Below are 14,457 nucleotides of genomic sequence, written 5' to 3' on the forward strand. Positions count from 1 at the left end.
ATAATTCAGATCCAAACCATGCAAGTACTAGTTTTACTCCAAGACTTGAACAATTTGAAGAGATAGGAGTAACAGGTTTCGATGAGAATGTGTGTAATGAAACGTTTCCATCTAATCAGTTCTGGGAAGTGTTGAAAGCAGCAGATGAACCTTTATGGGCAGGTTGTGACAATCATACTTCGTTATCAGTGACAGCAAGATTGTTAAATATCAAGGCAGAGCATAATGTGTCTGAGAATTGCTTTAACTCTTTTGTTGAAGTAATGCGAGAAGCAATGCCTCGTGATAACATAATGCCAAGTGATTTTTACGATATGAAGAAGTTAGTGGATAACTTAGGTCTTCCAGTTGAAAGGATTGATGTATGTAGTAGGGGTTGTATGTTATATTAGAGAGATGATGAAAATGCAGAATCTTGCAAATTCTGTAGCCAACCTAGGTACAAGATTAACAGGAACAGGAGGCAAGGTCGTAATCAGAAGCGTAGACCATGCAAGCAAATGTTTTATCTGCCCTTAATCCCCAGATTACAAAGGCTTTATGCGTCTCAAGCCACTGCTGAACACATGACTTGGCATGCAAATCATGAAATAGAAGAAGGTCTAATGTGTCATCCTTCAGATGCAGAGGCATGGAAATATTTTGATAGAACATACCCTGAATTTGCGATAGAGCCTCGAAATATTAGGTTAGGTCTCTGTGCTGATGGATTTGCCCCATTTGGAAAATCAGGGAAAAGTTATTCATGTTGGCCAGTTATCTTAACTCCGTACAATCTTCCACCCGGTATGTGCATGAAGACACCTTATATGTTTTTGACATTGATCGTGACCGGGCCGCAAAATCCGAAAAAGTTGATAGATGTTTATATGCAACCATTGATTGAAGAGTTACAACGGCTATGGAATGAAGGTGTCGTTACGTATGATGTTTCTACTAATCAAACATTTGTAATGAAGGATGCTCTTCTTTGGACGATAAATGACTTTCCAGCTTATGGAATGTTATCTGGATGAAGTACAGCTGGGATCTTAGGATGTCCGATATGTTTGGAGAGATCGAAGTCATTCAGATTAAGACATGGTAAGAAGCCTTGCTATTTTGACTGTCACAGACAATTTTTGCCGATGAATCATACATTCAGAAGGAATAAAAAAGAGTTCATCAAGAATAGGATTGAAAGAACTCCTCCACCATTGAGGTTGACTGGTGATCAAATATGGGAGCGAGTGCAGGACTTTCCAACTGTTGTTGAAAACCCTCATGGCACAACTATTACGTACGGAAGTGCACATAAGTGGACTAAACGCAGTATATTTTGGGATCTACCATATTGGAAAGCTTATCTTATTCATCATAATCTTGATGTTATGCACATTGAAAAGAATGTTTTCGACAATGTCATAAATACTGTGATGGATGTCACGGGAAAAACAAAAGACAACTTGAATGCAAGAAAAGATATGAGAGATATTTGTGATCGGCCAACATTAGATGTGGATGCAAGCAGCAGGGGACCAAAACCAAAAGCAGTTTATACATTGGATAAGGAGCAGAGACGAGTCGTTTGTCAATGGTTGAAATCTGTGCGGTTTCCTGATGGATATGCTTCGAACATCGGGAGATGTGTTGATTTGAATGAATGCAAGTTGATAGGATTAAAGAGTCATGATTGTCACATATTTATGGAAAGACTAATTCCAATAGCTTTGAAGGAACTTCTACCAAACTTTGTATGGAGCGCCATTACAGAGTTAAGTAATTTCCTCCATGATATTTGCTCAACAGTGTTAAAAGCATCACACATGGAGAAACTGGAGAGAGACATTCCAATTATTCTTTGCAATTTAGAAAGGATATTTCCTCCATCGTTTTTTGATTCAATGGAGCATCTCCTAGTTCACTTGCCTTATGAGGCTAAAGTTGCAGGTACCGTCCAATTTCGATGGATGTATCCATTTGAGAGGTAAAAATTTTTTCAAAATAAAATTCAAAATACTTTATTATATATTGTGTTCTGATAAACTTCTTTCTATTGCAACAAGGTTCTTATATCATTTGAAGAAAAAAGTGAAGAATAAGGCATGTGTTGAAGCTTCAATTTGTAATGCATATATTGTGGAAGAAGTGACAACATTTGCATCATACTATTTTGGGCCACACGTGCAGTACAAGAGGCGGAGAGCAGGAAGAAATGATGAGGGTCCCATCGATCCCAATTGCAAATCATTCTTTATTTTCAATTATCTCGGTCGACTAAGCGGCGCATGTCACTTTCATTGCTTAATAGGCGAAGAACGGCAAGCAGCCCATACCTATATTTTACTGAACTGTCCAGAAGTGGAGCCATACTTCCAGTAAGTGTATATTTTTGCAAATATATGTATTGCGTGTCAAATATTTACTAATATTTAAATGTAAATTGTTAATAGGATTTTTCAAAATTCAATGTATGGACTACCACCAAATGAGTTCGACCGTTTGTGCGATGAACAATTTGCAGCATGGTTCAAAACATATGTAAATTGCCTATAGACCAAAACCAAGTTATTAATATTTTATACATTATTTAAATATATATTATTGACTTTGCGTGTGTAATCTTAGATTCACAGTAATCATGAACAAGTTGAAGAGCAAGGATTACTATATTATCTGTCATGGGGTCCACAGTCAAGCATACGAAGTTGGCCAGCATATTTCATAAACGGGTACAATTTTCACACTCGAGAATATGGAATGGAAAAAGCCACAATGAATAGTGGTGTGTGTGTTCGGTCATCCAATTGTGGTAGTTCAAAAGATGATTTTTATGGCTTGTTGGATGAAATCATCGAGATAGAGTACCCTAGACCATTAATGCGGGTTGTGTTATTTAAGTGCATGTGGTTCGACCCCGTCAAAGGAATGAAGGTATATACGAAGTTTAATTTGGTTGAAATAAATCACAAGAAAAGGCATAAGAAATATGAACCATTTGTGTTGGCACAACAAGCAATTCAAGTATATTATGCATCATATCCTAGTTTGAAACGTGACAAAGCTGATTAGTGGGCTGTATGTAAAACCAAAGCACGAAGAAAAATTGAGGAATACTGGAAGGATACAGCATATCAACAAGAGGAAGTTTATAATGCGGTTCAAACTGAGGAATATAACATTCCTACTCTATGAGATCCATGTGGAGCAATGATAGATGTAGATCTAATTGAAATTCGCGAATCAAATTTAGAAGGTGTTGCAGAATCTGATTTTCAGACAGAGGATGATGATGATGATGATGATGATGACGATGACGATGATGATGACGATGATGCTGAACAAGAAGATTAAGATCAAGATGAAGACGAAGGTGAAGACGAAGATTTAGATTTTTGAGACTTTTTACTAATTATGTCGTAATTATTATTATTATTATTATTATTATTATTATTATTATGACAAAGTTTATTGTTGTTGTCATATTTATTATTGTTGTTGTTGCCGTAATTATTAGTATTGTTGTTGTTGTTGTTGTTGTTGTGGTAGTTATTATTATTATTATTATTGTAATTGTTGTTGAATATTATTATTGCTATTATTGTTAATGAAACGTTATTGTCCGGAAAAAAAAATGAATTACGCGAGTGTGGGATAGTAGAAATGAAATTCGTGGCTAAAATCTGTGGAAAATTTGCCACGAAATTTAGCCACGAATTTCATGAAAAAATCCCACTCACAAGGCTAAGTAATTTTTCATGAAAAGCCAAAAATTAATTTTACGAAATTCATGGCAAAAATTCGTGGCAATTTACCGCGGATTTCGTAAACAAAGGCCGTACGCATGATTGTGGATTTTTATGAAATCCGTGGCTAAAATCCGTGGCAAATTTGCCACGGATTTTAGCCACGGATTTTTTTAAAAACAAAAATCGTGTGTACGCTTTTTGAGAAAATTCGTGGCAAAAATCCGTGGCAAATTTGCCACGAATTTTTTTATTAAAAAAAATTCTATTGTATCTTTCTTAGAAAATTCGTGGCTAAAATCCGTGGCAAATTTGCCACGGATTTTTTTTTAAAACAAAAATCGCGTGTAGGGTTTTTTAGGAAATTCGTGGCAAAAATCCGTGGCAAATTTGCCACGGATTTTAGCCACGGATTTTTTTTTTAAAAAAATTCTATTGTATTTTTTTTTAGGAAATCCGTGGCAAAAATCCGTGGCAAATTTGCCACGGATTTTTTTATTAAACAAAAAATCTATTGTATTCTTTTTTTAGAAAATTCATGGCTAAAATCCGTGGCAAATTTGCCACGGATTTTAGCCACGGATTTTTTATTAAACAAAAAATCTATTGAATTCTTTTTTTAGGAAATTCGTGGCAAAAATCCGTGGCAAATTTGCCACGGAGTTTAGCCACGGATTTTTTTATTAAAAAAAATTCTATTGTATCTTTCTTAGAAATTCCGTGGCTAAAATCCATGGCAAATTTGCCACGGATTTTTTTATTAAACAAAAAATTTATTGTATTCTTTTTTAGGAAATTCGTGGCAAAAATCCGTGGCAAATTTGCCACGGATATTTTTTAAAATGCAAAAATCGTGTGTAGGGTTTTTTAGGAAATTCGCGGCAAAAATCCGTGGCAAATTTGCGATGGATTTTAGCCATGGATTTTTTTTTAAAAAAAATTCTATTGTATTCTTTTTTAGGAAATTCGTGGCAAAAATCCGTGGCAAATTTGCCACGGATTTGTTTTAAAAAAAATCTGAAGGCTTTTCAGGAAATTCGTGGCTAAATTTCGTGGCAAATTTGCCACGGATTTTTTTTAAAATGAAAAATCTTCTGTAGGCTTTTTCAGGAAATTCGTGGCAAAAATCCGTGGCAAATTTGCCACGGATTTTAGCCACGAATTAAAAAAAAAAAAAAAATCTTCTGTAGGCTTTTTCAGGAAATTCGTGGCAAATTTGCCACGGATTTTAGCCATGAATTTGAAAAAGACCCCAAAATTACCGCGACAATTTTATATTTCGATTCGAATTTGCCGCGAGAAAATAACAATTCGTGGCTAAAATCGTGGCAAATTAGCCACGGATTGGAAATCGTGGCTAAATCCGTGGCAAATTAGCCACGAAATAAGATTCGTGGCTAATTTGCCACGATTTTATCCACGAATCCTAAAACCGTGGCAAATTTGCCACGATTTTAGCCACGATTTTAAATCCGTGGTTAATTTGAGCGAAAATTCAACAAACGGCGTCGTCTTCATGAGCGGGTACAAATTAGGGTTCTTCTTTTCTATTCTCACGATCGAACCAATCTTCTCACCTTACCTCTGTCTCTTGTCTGTCTCTGTCTTCTCCCTCTTTCTCTGTCTCTGTTGCAGTTCTTCGCCGTTCTTCGGCATTCTTCGGCGCGATTCTTGGCGTTCTTCGGCGGCGGACGCTGGGAAGCGAGGACACCGGCCGCGCGGTCCGCTTCTCGTTGGGTTCTTCGGCGGCGTCCGAGAGTGTTGATGCCCGCTTCTGTTCGGTATGCTTCTCGTTGGGTCCTTTTCGCCGTTATTTCTAGGCGTTTGCGTCCGCTATGCTTTCGTTCAATGTATGTGTTGGGTCTACGTTTGGGTCGCTACGCTCCGTGCTTCGCTTCTATGCTTCGCTCGTGCTTCGCTTATGTGTTTCGCTTCGTGCTTCCGCTTCGTGTTCCCGCTTCGTGCTTCGCTCGCGCCTCGCTTCGCTAAGCTTCGTGCTTCGCTTCTATGTTGGCCGGCTTCGTGTTGGGTGCGCCGCTTCGCTTCGCGCTCGCTCGCTTACGTGTTGGGTCCGCTTGCGTTACGTTCGTGGACGAACAGATTAGGTCTGTTTCGCCCACGAATTTGGTTCTATTCGTGTGCGAAACAAACCAGTTTCGTGGGCGCTTCTGTGCTTCGGCTTCTGCTTCTGTGTTGGCTTTCGTGGGCGCTTCTGTGTTGGCTTTCGTGGGCGCTTCTGTGTTGGCTTTCGTGGGCGCTTCTGTGTTGGGTGTTGGCTTCTGTGCGAAACAGATTGGGTCTGTTTCGCCCACGAACAGAGTCAAATTCGTAGGCGAAACAGAAACAGAACCATTCTGTTTCGCCCACGAATTTGATTCTGTTCGTGGGCGAAACAGAATGGTTCTGTTTCTGTTTCGCCCACGAATTTGATTCTGTTCGTGGGCGAAACAGACCCAATCTGTTTCGTTCGCTCACGAAACAGAACGAAACATAATCAATTTCTCATATTTAGGTTGAAATTTGGTCGGATTTAGGTTGAAATTTAGTTGAAATTCGTTTGAAATTTGGTCGAATTAAGGTGAAATGTGGTCGGAATGAGCTGAAATTTGGTCGGTCAAGTGGAAACGGCCCGCTGATCGAAATTCACCGCCTATGGCCGTGACGCAAGCCATTTTTTGGATTTTTTGAGTCGTTTAGATGGGTTTTTTGGCAAAAAATGATTCTGGTGAATAGTATTTTCCGTGACATTTCCGCTTTTTTTTTCGTTTCGGAGTCATTTTATCATTATCTAGGTTTGAAAACTATTTCCAAACCTTTTTTGGCCTAGGTTGAAGCTTTGGCCATCGGGGTAAAACTATTTCCGTGACATTTGGGTTTTCTGGAGTGGCTCCCTTCGAGGTAAAAACTTATTGATTTTCTTGTTGAAGTTGATATATTCATTTTGAACAGAACTTAGTGATTTACTTGCATCATAAAATTTGTTGTGAAAGTGTAACTTATTAAGTTCTAAGGCTTTCAAAACATGCAATTAAATTTTAAAACAAGTCGAATTACAGAAATTAACTGAAAATTTGATGACCCTGACCAGCTAGATGAGTTCTTCCTTTTTTACCGTTGTAGGACCAGAAATTTAGCTCGTAGACATTTCCGGACAGCTTCCTTTTTTTCAGGGGCCATCTCTCTTGCTCTCAATAACAAAATGGTAAGCTTCATGACGTACGTCATTATGTGTCATTAATATATGTTCATAATTTTCTTTATTTTTGTCTAACCTTGCACCTTTTAGTATAAACGTGGAGGTCACATGCGTCGTGATGATGCTTCACAAAGAAGACCAGGCCTTTCCTCTTCCTCGTCCTCATTCCCATCCCTTTCCGCTTCCTCTGCCCCTGCCCTTTTATCTAACCCTCAACTAGTACATGGACACATTGGCCCTTCCTCCGACCCTCAAATGCGAACTGAATTTACTTCAGTTCCATCGCCTTCGGTTCCACCTTCTTCTTCAACGCAACACTCGAATTATGAAGAAGATACCCGATTCATGATAGCCGCATTTGGAGATTCGTAAGTATTTCATTTTTTTAAATATATGTGAATTATTATGGATGTCAACTGAATTGTCTATATGCTTTACGGATGCTACGTATGTTGAAATAAGTTATAACCCGTTTGCAGATTCACGGATTCTACGCATGTTGTGAGGAGACTTAATAAAATAATCGATAACTATTGGATGGGGCAGTTTAGTAGTTGGACCACTGCTCCAAAAGAAGTAAAGGAATTGTGGTGAAATGAGTTCAAGGTAAGTTTTGTCCTTTTATTTCCTCACAAACTAAGTTCGATTTAGCATACTGAGCGTACAATTATTTTTCTATTGATTGCTTGCAGCGGAAGTTCAGGTGGGATGAAGCGGAAGAGAAAGAAGTTAAAAGAATTTTTAAGAAGAAAGCCGGTGATCACATGCGAAATGTGATGAATAGAGCAAAGAGAAGACAAGAAAAGCCGGATTTTATTACAGCTGACAATTGGGCGGAAATCAAAAGAATTTGGGACACCGAAAAGCATAAGCAAATCAGTGAAATTAATAAGAAGAATCGAGCTTCTAGTTCTAGTGAAGGGTCTGCCACATATGCTGGGGGCTCTATTAATATCGGGGAGCATAGAAAAAGAATGGTAAGTCTTTTAAACATGTTGTAAAGTTAAATCAATAATTACTCATTTCATTTATGTTTATATTTTGTAGGCAGATGAATTGAGGACGGAACCAATATTTATGGCTACATTTCAACGCACCTTTCCGAAAAAAGATAAGACATGGACCGGCAATCGAGCAAAAGTTATTAAGGTATGTAAGGTTATATTTTGTATTTATATATATGAAGTTTTTTTTTTATTAACATTGTTAATGTAGGACAAATATGATGAACTTGTAATGAGCACGGCTGCTGCTAGTGGTGATGGTGATGGTGATGGTGATGGTGCTTGCTGCGTCCAGGAGCCATCGGTTGACTGATATGGCATTATGGATGGAGGCATCGGGTGGAATGAGAAGAGGTCAAATATTTGGGATGGGATCCTTGTCAAGGATGTACAGAACGCCGGCTGCTGCAACTTCATCCTCCAGTGCGGCTTTTTTAAGGGCACAACACGAGGAGCGAATGGACCAAGAATTGAACCGCTTGAAACAATTACTGGTACAGAAGGACGAATAAATGAAATAGTTACTTGTACAGAAAGACGAAGAAATGAAACAATTACTTGTACAGAAGGACGAAGAAATGAAAGGAGTGAACCAACGTTTGCAATTGATCATGCAACACCTCAACCTCGAAGCTGATGACGGTCCTCCTGTACCTCCTACTAATCCAGTAGGTGATGGCCACAATGATGATGATAATGAGATTCCTGATGATGATGATGCTGATGCTGATGCTGATGATGATGATGATCCTTGCTAGTTTAAATTTCTAAGAGGTACTTATATCTTTGTGCTTCTGCTGTTGAATAGATGTGAAAAAATTAACAGGGGTTAGGAGTTTGATATTGTGATGTTTGCGCTGCAGATGGACAGGACTTCGATTCTTGGAAATCAATAGTTTGCCGCAACAGTTTGCCACAACGTGAAAGAACTTCTTGGCAAGATCAATAGTTTGCCACAATAGTTTGCGAACTCGCTAATTTAGAACATTGTTTCATTTCTTTCTTTTTGGGGTTTGTTCTTGTCTTGACTGTGATTTTCTATCAATGTTAATTAGATTTCAAATCGAAATCGTTCCTAAACAACATTCGTCGCTAAAGTATTCATTAAAATTCGTCGCCAAATTTGTTTTCGAATAATGTCAGCCGCAATAGTCAAAATTTTTCGTGGCAAAATACTGATAAAAAAAAATTTTGCGGGCAAATTAGCCACGAATTTTGCCACGAATAATTCCAGTGGCAAATTAGCCACGAATTTTAGCCACGAATTTTTGTGTGGCAAATTAGCCACGAATAAACTCGTCGCAAAAAATTTTTTTTGGCAAATTAGCCACGTGATAATTAGCAACGACTTTTTGCCATGAAAATATTTCATCGCAATTTCGCGACCAAAAAATAAATCAAAATAATAGCGACGGCTTTTGCCACGAATAGATCTCGTGGCAAATTACCGACGGATTCTTGTCACGAATAATATTCGTGGCAAATTAGTCACGGATATTTGCCACGAAAAATATTCGTGGCAAATTAGCGACGGATATTGGCGATGAATAATATTCGTGGCAAATTAGCGACGGATATTTGCCACGAATATTATTCGCGGCAAATTAGCCACGAATAATTAGCGACGAATTTTGCGACGAATTATTTTTCGTTGCAAAATTAGCCACGAATTTTGCTACAAATAATTAGCGACGAATTTTGCGACGAAAATAATTCGTCGCAAATTAGCCACGAAAATTGGAATTTTCCGTGGCAAAATTTTGCGACGGCCTATTAGCGACGAATTTTTTTCAGTCGCTAATTTCGTCGCAAATTCATTTTGTCGCAATTTTTCGTGGCAAAACCCGGCTTTTTTTGTAATGTCCACCTCGGTGAGAAGTTTTCAGCTGCATCTTCATCGATTGTCGTGTCTCCCAAGCCCATCTAGGCTCCTCATCAATTGTAGATACTGACCAAGACCGAACAACAATGGAACTTGATCAATGGGATAGACTTCATTAACATGTCTACCAGGTTATTAGCCTTATGTACTTTCTCAAATGGATGTGGTTCCCTATGACACATATCACGTAGGAAATGGTATCTCTTGTCCATGCTTTTCGTCGCTCATGGTCAAGTGTATTGCACTGTGATTGTTGCAGTATAGAACAATCTGCTCCTACTGCAATCTCAGAAAACTTAGCAATCCTTTGAGCCAAATAGCTTCCTTGATTGCTTCGGTTGACGTGATATACTCTACTTCGTTGTCAACAAAGCAACTTTCGATTGTGCGCTGTCCAACTCATGACCCAACCTACAAAACTGAACACATTACCAATTAAAGAGCTCCATCCATGCAAGTCATCAGCAAAATCTGAATCCACATAACTTGGTATACCTCTTGAAGCCTGTCTTTTCCCGGATGCCAAACCGACGTATGCTTCCACTTCACAACAACCTCATTGTAGGAAACATATTCCTAAACATAATGCAAAATGCGGAAAACGTGCCCATTCTATACTTGAATCACCGATCGAACGAAACATATTACGTAAATGAACATACCTCTTTGCCACAGATTAAATGCACCTATTGCAGCCTCGAGAGAGAGAGCGATCCTTCGATTATCGAGTAAAGTCGCTTTTTTTTTTTGTTTCAAGTGAGAGTGATAGTTTCTGATAGCGAACCAAATCTACTTGCAGAACTCACGTCAGTTTTTCTTCTTCTCACTTTTGTTCCCACAAAATAACTGCCATTTGCGGTTATTTTTTTTCATGGGCTCTTTCAAGGTTAATGGGCTGGGTTTCGCCCATCATGGGCGGCCCATTTATTCACAAAAACCCATCATCTCCCACTCGCACATGGTGGGCTAAACATAACTCTCTCTTCTTTGCAATGTTCATACTAGCAAATAATCCGTGCGACCAGCATACTTCGAGAGCTCGTTGCCATGCATCTATTAGGAATACATAGCAGCTCAAATTGGGCATAACGTTTTCGAGTAGATATAGTATGCAGTACCCTAGATCAATCAGTCACATTTATATCTCTTTTGATTTCTTTTAGTATCTCGTATATTGTATTCACAACTATGATTTACTCAAAATCATAATTGGTCGACCTGTGAATATAAAAATAGGATGTGATATCATAAATAAATTGATCTTCCTCTTTCCTTAAACCTCTTATTTCAGTCCAGCTCACTTTTCTAGAAATGCGCTATTAGATCGAATCATTCATGACCATTGGCAACACCCTAAGATAGCGAACACTGAATAGAAACTTCGAGAATAAGTCAAAGTCGTGAAGGCACTAAATGAGGAACTCATATCCTCAAGAGTCTCACACGGCATAAAGTTGAGATCAAAACTTTTGCCACTCTTATCGGTCGTCTCATGCATACGTAGTATGAAATACGTATTACGGTATTAACTCATTTCCCATGGAGCGTATGTCTTTACATTCAATACCGTACATATGATAGTTTAGACATACTCAATATCTAAACTTGAGTTCACGTATCTACTCTTCTAAAGAATCCATCAGAACTCACATCTAGCATCAAAGACAGATAAAGTAAAATATGTGGACTATTATACTTTCGGACATAGTAAATGTTATGTCCTCATCTTAGCACTTAGCTAAGGCGACATTTATATTCTAAGCTTGAGCTCTCGATTATCACCTAGATAATAAGCTTAAAATTGTCTCATCTCTATTTATCACACAGTAAATAGAGGCAATTACCCGTGTGAGTGGATTAATCTTATCTGTCCGACATACTTTCTTGACATAATACTTTAAGTATTAAGATGCATAAATATATAAAAAAAAACTCATAGGCATTAACAATGATATAACAATTTCATTTAAATGTGAACATTCCGGGAAATTACAATATTCAGTACATCAGCATCTACGCAGTCCTAGAGATTTTACATGACCATTGAAAACATCTCTAGGAATTGGCTTCGTCATAGGATCTGCTATCATTCTATACGTAGATATGTACTGCAAGTTCACATCCTTTCGTTCTACCATATCTTTAACAAAATTGTACTTTGTATCTATATGTTTGGTCTTGCCATGATATTTCAGATCCTTGGCGTATGCTATTGCTACTTGGCTATCACAATTGACTAACAGTGAGCTTGCAGCATGCTCAACAACACCTAAATGATCCAAAAATCTCTTAAGCCAAACTCCCTCTTGTACTCTGCTGACAATGCCACGAACTCGGCTTCCATGATGGATAATGCTATACATGTTTATTTCTTACTGCTCCAAGATATGACGCTATTATTCAGTAACAATGCAAATCCAGAGGTAGATTTCCTTTCATTTAAATCTCCTCCCCAGTCAGTATCTGAGTAGCCTTCAAGTTGCAGATCCTTTCCTTGATAACTCAGAGAATAATCAGCAGTACCCTTTAGATATCTCATGATTCTTTTGACGGCTTTCCAATGTACTTGACTTGGATTGGATTGGTATCTACTTACCATTCCAACTGCAAAACATATGTCAGGTCTTATACACATCATAACATACATTAAACTCCCAACAGCACTAACATAAGGAACACATTTCATTTGTTCCTTCTCTTGTGGAGTCTTAGGACACAATGTACGGCTCAATCCTTCACCTTTTGCAATAGGAGTATCCATGGGTTTACAATCATGCATACAAAATCGTTCAAGAACTTTGTTGATATAAGTCTCTTGCGAAAGAGACAATAATCTCTTGGAACGATCTCTTGAAATCTTAACTCCAAGAATATATGCAGTTTCACTCATATCTTTCATCTCAAAATTGGATGATAACCAACTCTTAACAGTATTAACCAACTCCATATTGCTTCCGGCAATCAGTATGTCATCAACATATAATGATAAGATCACAAATTGATCTTTGGATCCTTTGATATATACGCAATGATCTTCATCAATCATTGTAAAATCATAGGCCACTATGGCATTATGAAAACGTATATACCATTGTCTTGAAGACTGCTTAAGGCCATATATCGATCTCAAAAGTCGATATACTTTTTGTTCTTGGCCTTTGACAATGAAGCCAATGGGTTGCTCCATGTAAATTTCTTCTTCTAATTCTCCATTTAGAAAAGTAATCTTTACATCCATTTGATGTAATTCAAGATCCATACTTACCACTATTGCCAGAATAAGACGAATTGAGGTAAATCTCACTACAGGAGAAAAAGTTTCCTCATAATCAATTCCTTCCCGTTGATTATACCCTTTCGCCACGAGGCGAGCCTTATATCTTTCTATTGAGCCATCAGCTTTTCGCTTTATTTTGAGAACCCATTTGTTTCCAATAGCTTTGCATCCTTTTGGAAGATCAACAAGTTCCGAAACATGGTTTGACTCCATTTCTTCTTACATTGCATCTATCCATTTTTCCTTATTAGGGCAACTTAGAGCCTCATTTATATTCCTTGGCTCATCTTCATCTTGTGGAGCGACCATGAAAGTTTCCCCTTCAATGTCAAAATGTCATTGGGGAACACTTTTGCGACTTGTTCGCTGTGCGGGAGATTGTACACGTGGTACATCATTCCCCATTACGCTCCCACTTGGATTAAATAATGATGGTATCGTCTCATCAAATGGTTGCAATTGAGATTGAGTCGAATTTAATTCCTCATTTCTCACATTGCTCCCACTTGGATGATCTTCATCAATTTCATTATCATGATCCAAGGTTCAAAAAAGTGAGTAGTCCTCACCTATTTCGCCCTTCTTAGGAAACTCATTTTCTAAGAATGTGACGTCTCGTGATTCAAATTCAGTAATACTCTCACTTTCTTGCTCACCTATAAACACATACCCTTTCGAGTGCTCCAAGTATCTTATAAAAATACTCTTCTTGCCTCTAGGAGCCAGTTTACCATACTTGTGAGAGGGCTCGTGAGTATAAGCAGCACAACCCCAAGGTTTAAGAAAACTTAAATCGGGTTTTCTATGTGACATCCTGAAATTTGCCCATTTGGGATTTATGAAATGCTGGTTTTATGAACGTATTAGTAGTTAGTTCTCACCCGGAACTGATCATTCCTGGGATACTAACCATTAGGGAAAGGCTAATTAGGGATTTAAATTCGTGCGACTAAAGAAAATTCGATCGTGAATTGATTTTCGACCATAAAATCGTCGAGGTGACATTTTGAGCCATTGTAGGCCGATCCAAAGATAACCAAGGGTCAATTCGCCACTGTCATAGGAGTGGATCGCGGATGATTCCGCTGGACCACGAAATGAATTGACGAATGATCCTGAACCTATACCAAACGATTGTGCCCGACAGAACTAGCAATCGAACCTCCCGATTACATGACAACCGAAGTCGTCACGAACCGAATGGACTTGCACGTGACTTGATTTATTATCAGTCACGGGTCGAATATGTGAATTTCCCCAAAAGCCGCCCGTTAGTTTGAGAGACACTCGAGTTACGTTAAATAAAATCCAATTATTAATTGGAGCCCAAATCGGGCATCGGAAAATTAGGAAGTCACGACGAGACGTTAGGA

The 14,457-nt window shown here is 38.3% G+C and overlaps 1 long non-coding RNA gene across 3 annotated transcripts in view; it reads left to right on the top strand.

Moving 5' to 3' along the window:
* The first annotated feature begins 7,109 nt into the window (after positions 1-7,109).
* Positions 7,110-14,457, top strand: part of LOC130138828 (uncharacterized) — a 48,480-nt gene continuing 41,132 nt past the window's right edge. Inside the window, exons 1-4 of one of the 3 annotated variants that reach the window (XR_008817103.1) lie at positions 7,110-7,289; positions 7,401-7,527; positions 7,614-7,898; positions 8,137-8,188. This is a non-coding gene — a long non-coding RNA (uncharacterized LOC130138828). Of the gene's footprint in view, positions 7,290-7,400; positions 7,528-7,613; positions 7,899-7,968; positions 8,022-8,136; positions 8,189-14,457 lie in introns of those variants that run through there. The other 2 variants (XR_008817105.1, XR_008817104.1) reach the window with 2 other exon arrangements.

This window comes from Syzygium oleosum, unplaced genomic scaffold, assembly GCF_021117445.2.
Source record: "Syzygium oleosum isolate NSW1041296 unplaced genomic scaffold, Sole_v2.1 Sole_v2.08, whole genome shotgun sequence".
NCBI lineage: Eukaryota > Viridiplantae > Streptophyta > Magnoliopsida > Myrtales > Myrtaceae > Syzygium > Syzygium oleosum.